The sequence below is a fragment of the Hyperolius riggenbachi genome, chromosome 1 (assembly GCF_040937935.1).
Source record: "Hyperolius riggenbachi isolate aHypRig1 chromosome 1, aHypRig1.pri, whole genome shotgun sequence".
NCBI lineage: Eukaryota > Metazoa > Chordata > Amphibia > Anura > Hyperoliidae > Hyperolius > Hyperolius riggenbachi.
Genome location: NC_090646.1, coordinates 59,466,608 through 59,479,353, shown reverse-complemented (window position 1 = coordinate 59,479,353; position 12,746 = coordinate 59,466,608). Strand labels below are relative to the sequence as shown.

General features: G+C 45.5%; 1 protein-coding gene across 4 annotated transcripts in view; it reads left to right on the top strand.

The window, feature by feature from the left end:
* The window catches only part of SLC4A11 (solute carrier family 4 member 11), a 268,286-nt gene that overhangs the window by 146,881 nt on the left and 108,659 nt on the right, over positions 1 to 12,746 (top strand). The gene's annotated exons all lie outside the window — the stretch shown is intronic.

The window sequence follows — 12,746 nt, the reverse complement described above, 5'->3', positions numbered from 1 at the left end:
CGACTGGATTTTCATCAAACCAAAATTTGTACTTTCTTTTGGGTTGTGATAGATAGAAAGCAAAAATTGGTTTACTTCCAATCAGAATTTCGAATTGCTCGAACGATTTTTCGCTAGAAATTGGATCGTTAGTGGCCACCTTAAACAGTCCACTGACGTACTCATTATGTAACGATCGCACAGCTAGACCAATAGCTTCTAAGCACTTTACAGGCTTGCTTTAAGCCCAATCTACACAATTGTGCGATTCGATTACGATTCTATTTACGATCCGATTAAATCCGACATGTCCCATCGGGATTCAATTCGATTTGCCATTGCAAAACAATGGCAAATCGAATTGAATCGAATCTCGATCGGACATGTCGGATTTAAATGGATTGTAAATAGTCGTAATTGAATCACACAAAGAATCGTATCGTGTAGATGGGTCTGCTCACACACATCCAATTTTGATGGTTAGTTGGTATGGCCAATGGTTAGCCAATTTAATAGTATGAAGGCCTATAGATTTTGAATATTGAAAGCTCTCGCACTGCATGGAAGGATAAAATTGCCCAATTATTGCTCAGTCAAAATTAAATGTGTGTACACACCTCGTATAAAGTTGCAGCAGAACTTCTAGATGGACTACGCGATTTGGACTTTGTGATGGACTATGTGATTGGGAGGCGATGAGCTGTCCTCTGTGTACTGGTGGTCAGTAAGCTTAAGAGAAGTCCTGGCTTCTGTGCACAGACAGAATAATGTCTCCCATCCCTGCCAGACTTCATTAATCTTCCATACATTCCTGTCCCTGTTCATTTCTCTCCTATTCTGCTCTGATCCCACCCCATCCTCTGCCCTATCCCCATTACACTTCTCTTATCACCCAATTCCCTTCCCACTTTAGTTTTCCCTGTACGCACCCACCCTATCAGCTTTCAATCCCCTCCCCGTCAGCTTTCTGTTCACTTCTTCCCATCTGCATTCTGTGTGCCAGTCCCTCTCAGCTTTCTTTCTATCCATCCCTTGTCCAAAGCTTTCTGCCAGTCTCTCCCCTCCCCTTCCCCATCATCTTTGTCACTTGCCCATCCCCTCCCTGTATACCACTCCCCATCAGCATTCTGTCCATCCTTTTGCAATCTCCTCACCCTTCCCTTCCCCAGCTGCTCTCTCTCCATCTCTTACCCATCCCCTCCAGTGTTCTCCCCAAGCTCTTTTAGCCGGGTGCTCCACCCGTCTAGTTTTTGTTAGCACCCGGCTGTCATTGGCTCACCTCCTCCTCTGCTGTTAGCAGAGTTGTGCACAGAAACACCGGCCCTCCTTTTTCTCATGTCGCCCCACCCGGCCACTTTTCCATGCCACTGGGCTGGAAAACAATTCTGGGGAGAACACTGCCCTCCATTAACCCCTTCCCATCCTTATTCTCCTCCCTGCCAGCTACCCCCCCACCCACCAGCAGTTTGTCCACCTCGATCCATCCCTCTCCCCAGCCTCCTCCCCACCAGCTTTCTGCCCCCCCCCCCCCTTTCCACCCGTCAGCTTTCTGTCCTCTCCTCCCCCCACCCTATCAGCTTACTGCCCATCCTAACCACTAGCTTTCTGTCTGTCTGTAAACCTTTTATCCAAACCAACAAATTGCAGCATCTTAAACATTTTATTATTAAATTTGAGCAAGAGAGAACTGCAAGACAAGAATTAACATTCCGGAACGGTAATAACATTTAGTAGAATGAAATACATTACTCAGGATACCAGTTTTTACGTTAATTACCCTGGTTTCAGCATCAGAAACCCTTCCTACTGCTGTATATTGCTATGTAACCCCACCCTTCCACTGATGCTTAGCCTAGGCTATGATGTCACGCAGCCTTCTCCCCACAGAGCACTCTGGGAAATCAACTGATCCCTAAAGATTGCACACTGATGCACCTTGCCAGCAATAAAGATGCTGCCATCTGTGATACATTTTAAAATGTACCAGAGATGTTTAATAAAGATTTGATAGTTACCCGGGGCTTCCTCCAGCCCCATAAGCACGAGTCCCTTGCTGTTGTCCCGTGATCAGCCCCGGTAACTGGCTCAGTCGCGTCAGTCATAGTCTTCTGCACATGTGCACTTTTTAGTTGAAAGGAAGTGACAGAGAGCATGAGGCAGAGTTACAACTGTCCTGTGTCCTGATCACCCCTCTCAGCTGTACGCACTAAGCTTCAATTAAAAATTGAAAAAAAAAAAATTTGCGCCAAAACAGCAGAATGAGAACATCAAAATTCCCATTATGCTTTGTACAGCATCAGGGGAAAAATGCCCGGGCAGATTTTTCTGTGCAGCTAAAAATGAGGCTTGTATAAGAAACACAAAGTTCTGATGCTGTGAAACTGTTAAAGAAATACCAAGATTTTTAGTCTGGAGGTTCATTAATGTCTCTGGTTTCCTTTACATAAATGAGGGTAAGATTGTTAGAATGGGCAGCGGAGTTTCTGACAGACATTGAAGCAAAAAAAATAAAATAAAACCAGATATGATATAATTGGTTGTGTAGTACGGATAATTATTAGAACATTAGTAGCAAAGAAAATATTCTCATATTTTTATTTTCAGTTATATAGTTTTTTTTATAACATTACATCATTCTCTAATATTTTGCAGTTTACACACTACTCGGCATTCTAATGATTTTACAGAGCAGGCCAGTGAACTATTGACCTGTCTTCTGCAGAGAAAAATAAAATACAGTGACTGACAGTTGAGATAACAAGCTTCAGAAGACAGAGCTCCACAACTTTCATAGATAACTGGAGTTTCTTAACTCTTCCTGTGCTAGAAACACTATTAGACTTATGTCTGTGCTCCTAATGTTTTATTTCTTAGCTGTACTACAGATACAAATCATATCATCATTTTTGTTTCCGCTTCAGTGTCTCTTTAATGAATTGCCGGCCAGTGGGTGATTAACCCAGAGTCCCACCAATTCTTGCAACGATTACAGAGAGCCTTACATTGTAGGATCTTTATTTTACACTGGAAGTAGTGTTTAGCTGTCCTTCAGGAGGGGCTCATCTATAATCCCTACCACAATCTAGTCTCATTTTTGGTGGAAGCCAATTTACCTACCAGTAAGATTGGCGGATAAGTAAGGAAATTGGAGCACATGGAGGAAACAGACGCAAACAAAAGAGCATACAAACTCCTTGCAGATTGTTTTCTGGTTGAGATACGAATCTGGGACTGATCCGTACAGAGTTTTTCCTTTTTTTTGTTTTAAGGGTTTTTTTTCTTACAAGAAAACGAGCCTTCCGGACGCTGAATGATGTTTATGGGGACTTGTCATTGTGTCTTTGGTGCTTTATTACTTGAGTTGTTTGTGCCGTGCAGTCATTGTGTCTTGTAGACATGACCTACCCCATGTGGAATCCAGCTAAATTAAAGCCATTGCTGTGTACCAACCAGGGCCCAGCGACAGCGCCTGCGGCATCCCCCCAGCACGTAAATATTTGTCATTGTTAGAGGATGCTTCTCCAAGCAAAACTATTTTTTACATGCAGAGCCCCTGTACAGGGGGGGGATGGTTTACTTATTTGTTTTGAAAGTTTAGATATTTCCGAATGGTTAACCTAGTCAGTTGAAGGATTATGCTGTTATTTGATTATAAGTGTTGTGGTTCAGATTGGCGTGCGATACAGGAGTCAGTCTAAAAACAAAGTAACAAAACAAAAATGTTTGCAAGTTTTCTAATCTTTTTACATCTGAAAGCACCCTGTGTATTTCCAAGCCAGAAGAGTTGTATTGAGGAGGAAGGGGTGAGTGCATCTTCTGTACACTTTTTTAGGGTACCCCCCCCCCCATTTCTGTTTGTGTGCATGTAAAATAGGTGCCGGGTAATTTTGGGGGCTGCCCACCAGGACCCCGCGATGCTCGGGTTCGGCATTCTCTGGCTGCCGCTTCTGCTCACAAGAAAAGTCTCACAAGAAGACTGATTTACAGGCAATGTGATGAGACTCTGCCAACGCCACCAGCTGATTGCTGTAGAGGGACGACAGAGCGTCGTGTAGGTGATGTCATCTGGCGGGTGGTGGAGCTGTGTGCACAGAGGAGTTGGCCATCGCTTGGCCAAGTTGATCCGCTGGGTGGATTGCTTGCATAGCAGCAGTCTGGGGTGCTGTACACACTCCTGAATAGCAGCTGAGACTGTCGTTATTGGCTGCCTCAGCCGGCTTTAGTCATGTGTTTGTACCAGGGCAGTGGACTCCGAGTCAGAGCAATTTTGTTTACCTGGAGTTGGAGTCGGTGGTTTCATAAACTGAGGAGTCGGAAGATTTATGTACCGACTCCACAGCCCTGGTTTGTACGAAGCTAAAGCCATAGACCCTGAACAAGCATGCAGATCAGATGTATGCATGCTTGTTTCAGGTGTGTTATTTAAACTCTACTGCAGCCAGAGAGATCAGCAGGATGCCAGACAACTGGTATTGCTTAAAAAGAAAACAAATATGGCAGCCACCATTTCCCTCTCAGTTCAGGTGTACTTAAAGCTTGGCACACACATTCAATTTTGATTGGCCAATTTTATGATGGTTACCTACACAATTTTGTGTGTGTGTCTGTGTGTGTCTGTGTGTGTCTGTGTGTGTCTGTGTGTGTGTCTGTGTGTGTGTCTGTGTGTGTGTCTGTGTGTGTGTCTGTGTGTGTGTCTGTGTGTGTGTGTGTGTGTGTGTGTGTCTGTGTGTGTGTGTCTGTGTGTGTGTGTCTGTGTGTGTGTCTGTGTACAGAATAGAGATGGTGCTCAGATGGATGTCTGGTGTACGACACAATCAAAGGACGTTTACGTTATACTCCGTTTTCGGACCCTGTGGATTTTTTTTAATACCGATTACTGGTCCAGCACTTGGGAATCCTACATGGAGTGCGACCTGACTACTGCATTCTGGGCTTATAATATTTACACTAGTGACAAGACTGTGAATTGAGCCACAAACCCATTCACTCTGGGAAACCAGGACCACTTTAGTCAAAGCAGGTTTCTTTTAAACCGCAAGGCTGTTGAGTCTGACTCGAGGAGTTGGAGTAATTTTGGGCACTCTGAGGCGGTGGTTTCATAAACTGAAGAGTCAGAGATGATTTTTGTAGCGATTCCGCAGCCCTGCCTCAAGGGCGGCATCTTCCTTGAAGCGTGATGGCATTTAGGGAGGAGCTGGTTTCACGCTTACAAGTCACATGTAGAGTTTTATGATTTTACAAAATCAGAGTAAAGGGAAACAAACTTCCGATGCATTTAATGCGAGCAGCATCCCTTCTTATCCATAATTACAAACATCAGGAAGAGGAACAGAAACCAATGGAATAGCAATGTGGAACTGTAAGCAAAATTAAAACGGACCTGAACTCAGAACTTCCTCTCTTCTCTAAAAAAATAAGCAACAGCATAATGACCAGGTTCAAACGGGCGTTTTTGTGGCGTTTAACGCGGCGTTTCAGACACAGCGTTTTTTGGGATCTACTGCTATCCCATGCAAGTGAATGGGAGCGTTTAGAGCTGGCTTTTGCAGGCTTTCATGAAAGCCTGGTGGTAGATCCCGGCGTTGCGTCTAGTCTCGAAAGCAACATGCTGCTTTCAGAGGTGGTAAACGCCAGGAAACAATAGCAAAGACCAGAACTGCTAGCCTTGAACGCTTCCCAAAAGCCTTCAAAAGCTAGCTTTGAAACGCTGGCGTTTGAACGCAATGCCAAGCAAAAGCTCAGCAGACGCCCGTGTGAACCAGCCCTTAAAAAACATTTCTATGTTACAGCTTACAGAACTCCTGCAATAAATCTGCAGTGTGTCTACTTCCTGCCTTCATGGAAGCAGACAAAGCTGTAGCTGTGTCTGCCGAGGACTGTCGAATTTCTGTGCTGTCACAGCTGAGATCAAATTACACTTGTGATTACATACAGATGAGGGGGAATTAGACAGGCTCCCCTCTCTAAAAACACACAGGGTGCATTTCTCTGTTTTTCTTGTGTCCGGACAGCATGAGTCATCAAAGAGGAGGGGTGAGGAGAATCTTGTGGGAGTGGTCAGCAGTCAGGCTATATTGAGCTACACAACACTATTTGCTGAGGTGAAATTTTGCAGCACTATTGAATAGTGTCTGTTAGAGAGAAGGAGAAATTGTCACCTGACAGCAGCTGTACTTTCACTCTGAGAGTGTAACTGTGGATTATATTATAAATGCAGGAGCTCACTTCACAAACAGTATGTAATAATAATTGCAGCGGAGATATCCATTAACTGTCCGTTTGATACAGTTCCTCCTGCTGCTGGGATTATTCAGCAAGTATTGGTTTTCCAGCAGTGAGCTATTTTCCTGAAAGCACACACTGGAGCTGTGCTGAGCTGCCAGCTTAGCGGTGATGAGCGGAGGCCTTACTCCAAGCTCTGCGGGCGAACAGTGGCCGAGGACAAAGCCAAGCGCTTTTAATGACTGTCGTCTGGTGATTCAAACGCAGAAATAACTTTTTATGGGGGAAGATGAACAGGCAACTAATAAGCAGTAACTCCAGGCAGCAATCCAGACATCTACAGCACTGACAGATCAATGCTGCTACAACTAAATGCATCACACCTTCAATACCCCACGGACCTTAGTCACCCTCTCCACGATATCTCACATATAGAAATAAGCTCACAATTGAAAAACGAGACACTTCAGTGCGGTTGCCGTTCCTGTATCAAAAAGACTTTTTATTGTTCAGATAACCCCCCCCCCCCACCCAAAAAAAAAAAAATCTATCTATCTATCTATCTATCTATCTATCTATCTATTAGATAGATAGATAGATAGATAGATAGATAGATAGATAGATAGATAGATAGATATCTCTATCTATCTATATTCAGTGATGTGAAAAACTATTTGCCCCCTTCCTGCTTTCTTATTCTTTTGCATGTTTGTCACACTTAAATGTTTCTGCTCATCAAAAACTGTTAACTATTAGTCAAAGATAACATAATTGAACGCAAAATGCAGTTTTATATTGTGGTTTTTATTATTTAGTGAGAAAAAACCTCAAAACCTACATGGCCCTGTGTGAAAAAGAAATTGCCCCCTGAACCTAATAACTGGTTGGGCCACCCTTAGCAGCAATAACTGCAATCAAGCGTTTGCGATAACGTGCAACAAGTCTTTTAAAGCGCTTTACAGGAATTTTGGTCCACTCATCTTTGCAGAATTGTTGTAATTCAGCTTTATTTGAGGGTTGTCTAGCATGAACCGCCTTTTTAAGGTCATGCCACAACATCTCAATAGGATTCAGGTCAGGACTTTGACTGGGCCACTCCAAAGTCTTCATTTTGTTTTTCTTCAGCCATTCAGAGGTGAATTTGCTGGTGTGTTTTGGGTCATTGTCCTGCTGCAGCACCCAAGATCGCTTCAGCTTGAGTTGACGAACAGATGGCCAGACACTCTCCTTCAGGATTTTTTGGTAGACAGTAGAATTCATGGTTCCATCTATCACAGCAAGCCTTCCAGGTCCTGAAGCAGCAAAACAACCCCAGACCATCACACTACCACCACCATATTTTACTGTTGGTATGATGTTCTTTTGCTGAAATGCTGTTACTTTTACGCCAGATGTAACGGGACGCGCACCTTCCAAAAAGTTCAACTTTTGTCTCGTCGGTCCACAAGGTATTTTCTCAAAAGTCTTGGCAATCATTGAGATGTTTTTTTTAGCAAAATTGAGACGAGCCTTAATGTTCTTTTCTGCTTAAAAGTGGTTTGCGCCTTGGATATCTGCCATGCAGGCCGTTTTTGCCCAGTCTTTCTTATGGTGGAGTCGTGAACACTGACCCTAATTGAGGCAAGTGAGGCCTGCAGTTCTTTAGATGTTGTCCTGGGGTCTTTTGTGGCCTCTCGGATGAGTTTTTCTCTGCGCTCTTGGGGTAATTTTGGTCGGCTGGGAAGGTTCATCACTGTTTCACGTTTTTTGCCATTTGTGGATAATGGCTCTCACTGTGGTTCGCTGGAGTCCTAAAGCTTTAGAAATGGCTTTATAACCTTTACCAGACTGATAGCGCTCAATTACTTTTGTTCTCATTTGTTCCTGAATTTCTTTGGATCTTGGCATGATGTCTAGCTTTTGAGCTGCTTTTGGTCTACTTCTCTGTGTCAGATAGCTCCTATTTAAGTGATTTCTTGATTGAAACTGGTGTGGCAGTAATCAGGCCTGGGGGTGACTACAGAAATTGAAATCAGGTGTGATAAACCACAGTTAAGTTCTTTTTTAACAAGGGGGGCAATCACTTTATCACACAGAGCCATGTAGATTTAGAGGGTTTTTTTCTCACTAAATAATAAAAACCATCATTTAAAGCTGCATTTTGTGTTCAATTATGTTTTCTTTGACTAATAGTTAACGGTTTTTGATGAGCAGAAATATTTAAGTGTGACAAACATGCAAAAGAATAAGAAATCAGGAAGGGGGCAAATAGTTTTTCACATCACTATATATCTATGTATCACTAGATTTTATTATGTGGGGAAAGTGAGAGGGTCACTTAAAAGGTTTGAAAATTAGGTCATGTGATCTCACAATGCCAAATCATGTAGAGAAAAGTCTTAAAGAGTCTCTGAAGCGAGAATAAATCTCGCTTCAGAGCTCATAGTTAGCAGGGGTATGTGTGCCCGTGCTAAAACGCCGCTATCGCGCGGCTAAACGGGGGTCCCTTCAAAATCCCCTCCGTGCAGCGAGGAGCGCTTCCGCATTGGGACAGGGCTAACCGCCGCAGCCCTGCCCTCACGCGCGTCTGTCAGCGCGTATCTCCGCCTCTCCCCCGCCCCTCTCAGTCTACCTTCACTGAGAGGGGCGGGGGAGAGGCGGCGATGCGCCGCTGATAGACGCACTGTGAGGTAGGGCTGCAGCCGTTAGCCCTGCCTCCAGCAGCAGCAAAATCTACGACCAATTTGGTCGTTGATTTTGCGGGGGGGGGGGGGGGGTTGGGGGTGAAGGGACCCCCGTTTAGCCGCGGGATAGCGGCGTTTTAGCAGGGGCACACGTGCCCCTGCTGAATATAAGCACTGAAGCGAGATTTATTCTCGCTTCAGTGTCTCTTTAACCACTTAAGGACCGCCCTCAGCCGATGGGCGGCGGCAAAGTCCGGGCCCAAACGACCGCAATACGCCCATCGGCGGTGGCGGCTGCGGGAGTGGCTATGCGGCGATCGCGTCATTTGTGACGCGATCAGCCGCCGGGGACTGGCTCCGCCCACCGCTCGCTGTAACCCGCCGGCCGTTCGGAAGCGCCGGCGGGTTACTAGCTGCCCAATCGCTGCACGGAAAGTGTATAATAGGCTTTGTAATGTATACAAAGCCTATTATACTGGCTGCCTCCTGCCCTGGTGGTCCCAGTGTCCGAGGGACCACCAGGGCAGGCTGCAGCCACCCTAGTCTGCACCCAAGCACACTGATTTACCCCCCCCCCCTGCCCCCTGATCGCCCACAGCACCCCTCAGACCCCCCCCTGCCCACCCCCCAGACCACTGTTTGCACCCAATCACCCCCCTAATCACCCATCAATCACTCCCTGTCACTATCTGTCAACGCTATTTTTTTTTTTTAGTTCCTAATCTGCCCCCTACTCCCTCCTGATCACGACCCCCACCCCCCAGACACCCCCCCCCCCGTGTACTGTATGCATCTATCCCCCCTGATCACCTGTCAATCACCCCCTGTCACTGCCACCCATCAATCACCCCCTGTCACTGCCACCCATCAATCAGCCCCTAACCTGCCCCTTGCGGGCAATCTGATCACCCACCCACACCAATAGATCGCCCGCAGATCCGACATCAGATCACCTCCCAAATGCAGTGTTTACATCTCTTCTCTCCTCTAAACACCCACTAATTACCCATCAATCACCCCCTATCACCACCTGTCACTGTTACCCATCAGATTAGACCCTAATCTGCTCTTGCGGGCACCCAATCACCCGCCCACACGCTCAGATTGCCCTCAGACCCCCCCCTTATCAATTCGCCAGTGCAATATTTACATCTGTTATTCCCTGTAATAACCCACTGATCACCCGTCAATCACCCCCTGTCACTGCCACCCATCAATCACCCCCTGTCACTGCCACCCATCAATCAGCCCCTAACCTGCCCCTTGCGGGCAATCTGATCACCCACCCACACCAATAGATCGCCCGCAGATCCGACATCAGATCACCTCCCAAATGCAGTGTTTACATCTCTTCTCTCCTCTAAACACTCACTAATTACCCATCAATCACCCCCTATCACCACCTGTCACTGTTACCCATCAGATTAGACCCTAATCTGCCCCTTGCCGGCACCCAATCACCCGCCCACACGCTCAGATTGCCCTCAGACCCCCCCTTATCAATTCGCCAGTGCAATATTTACATCTGTTATTCCCTGTAATAACCCACTGATCACCTGTCAATCACCCACTGTCACTGCCACCCATCAATCACCCCCTGGCACTGCCACCCATCAATCAGCCCCTAACCTGCCACTTGCGGGCAATCTGATCACCCACCCACACCAATAGATCGCCCGCAGATCCGACATCAGATCACCTCCCAAATGCAGTGTTTACATCTCTTCTCTCCTCTAAACACTCACTAATTACCCATCAATCACCCCCTATCACCACCTGTCACTGTTACCCATCAGATTAGACCCTAATCTGCCCCTAAGGCACCCAATCACCCGCCGACACCTCAGAACGCCCTCAGACCCCAGCCCTGATCACCTCGCCAGTGCATTGCTTGCATCTATTTCCCCCCTCTAATCACACCTTGAGACACCCATCAATCACCTCCTGTCACCCCCTAGCACACCTACCCATCAGATCAGGCCCTAATTTGCCCCGTGTGGGCTCCTGATCACTCGGCCAAACCATCAGATCCCCCTCAGACCCCCTTCCGATCACCTCCCCAGTGCATTGATTGCATCTATTTTCCCCTCTAACCGCCCCCTGAGACACCCATCAATCACCTCCTGTCACCCCCCTAGCACTCCTATCCATCAGAACAGGCCCAATACATCCTGTCATCTAAGAGGCCACCCTGCTTATGACCGGTTCCACAAAATTTGCCCCCTCATAGACCACCTGTCATCAAAATTTTCAGATGCTTATACCCCTGAACAGTCATTTTGAGGCATTTGTTTTCTAGACTACTCCTCGCGGTTTAGGGCCCCTAAAATGCCAGGGCAGTATAGGAACCCCACAAGTGACCCCATTTTAGAAAGAAGACACCCCAAGGTATTCTGTTAGGTGTATGATGAGTTCATAGAAGATTTTATTTTTTGTCAAAAGTTAGCGGAAATTGGATTTTTATTGTTTTTTTCACAAAGTGTCATTTTTCACTAACTTGTGACAAAAAATAAAATCTTCTACGAACTCACCATACCCCTAACGGAATACCTTGGGGTGTCTTCTTTCTAAAATGGGGTCACTTGTGGGGTTCCTATACTGCCCTGGCATTTTAGGGGCCCTAAACCGTGAGAAGTAGTCTAGAAAACAAATGCCTCAAAATGACCTGTGAATAGGACGTTGGGCCCCTTAGCGCACCTAGGCTGCAAAAAAGTGTCACACATGTGGTATCGCCGTACTCAGAAGAAGTAGTATAATGTGTTTTGGGGTGTATTTTTATACATACCCATGCTGGGTGGGAGAAATCTCTCTGTAAATGGACAATTGTGTGTAAAAAAAAATCAAATAATTTTCATTTACAGAGATATTTCTCCCACCCAGCATGGGTATGTGTAAAAATACACCCCAAAACACATTATAATACTTCTCCCGAGTACGGCGATACCACATGTGTGGCCTTTTTTGCACCCTAACTGCGCTAAGGGGCCCAAAGTCCAATGAGTACCTTTAGGATTTCACAGGTCATTTTGTGACATTTGGTTTCAAGACTACTCCTCACGGTTTAGGGCCCCTAAAATGCCAGGGCAGTATAGGAATCCCACAAATGACCCCATTTTAGAAAGAAGACACCCCAAGGTATTCCGTTAGGAGTACGGTGAGTTCATAGAAGATTTTATTTTTTGTCACAAGTTAGAGGAAAATGACACTTTGTGAAAAAAAAAATTAAAATCAATTTCTGCTAACTTGTGACAAAAAAAAAAATCTTCTATGAACTCACCATACTCCTAACAGAATACCTTGGGGTGTCTTCTTTCTAAAATGGGGTAATTTGTGGGGTTCCTATACTGTCCTGGCATTTTAGGGGCCCTAAACCGTGAGGAGTAGTCTTGAAACCAAATTTCTCAAAATGACCTGTGAAATCCTAAAGGTACTCATTGGACTTTGGGCCCCTTAGCGCAGTTAGGGTGCAAAAAAGTGCCACACATGTGGTATCGCCGTACTCAGGAGAAGTAGTATAATGTGTTTTGGGGTGTATTTTTCCACATACCCATGCTGAGTGGGAGAAATATCTCTATAAATAGACAATTGTGTGTAAAAAAATAAAAATAAAAAATTGTCATTTACGGAGATATTTCTCCCACCCAGCATGGGTATGTGTAAAAATACACCCCAAAACACATTATACTACTTCTCCTGAGTACGGCAATACCACATGTGTGGCACTTTTTTGAAACCTAACTGCGCTAAGGGGCCCAAAGTCCAATGAGCATCTTTAGGCTTTACAGGGGTGCTTACAATTAGGCACCCCCCAAAATGCCAGGACAGTGAACACACCCCACAAATGACCCCATTTTGGAAAGTAGACACTTCAAGGTATTCAGA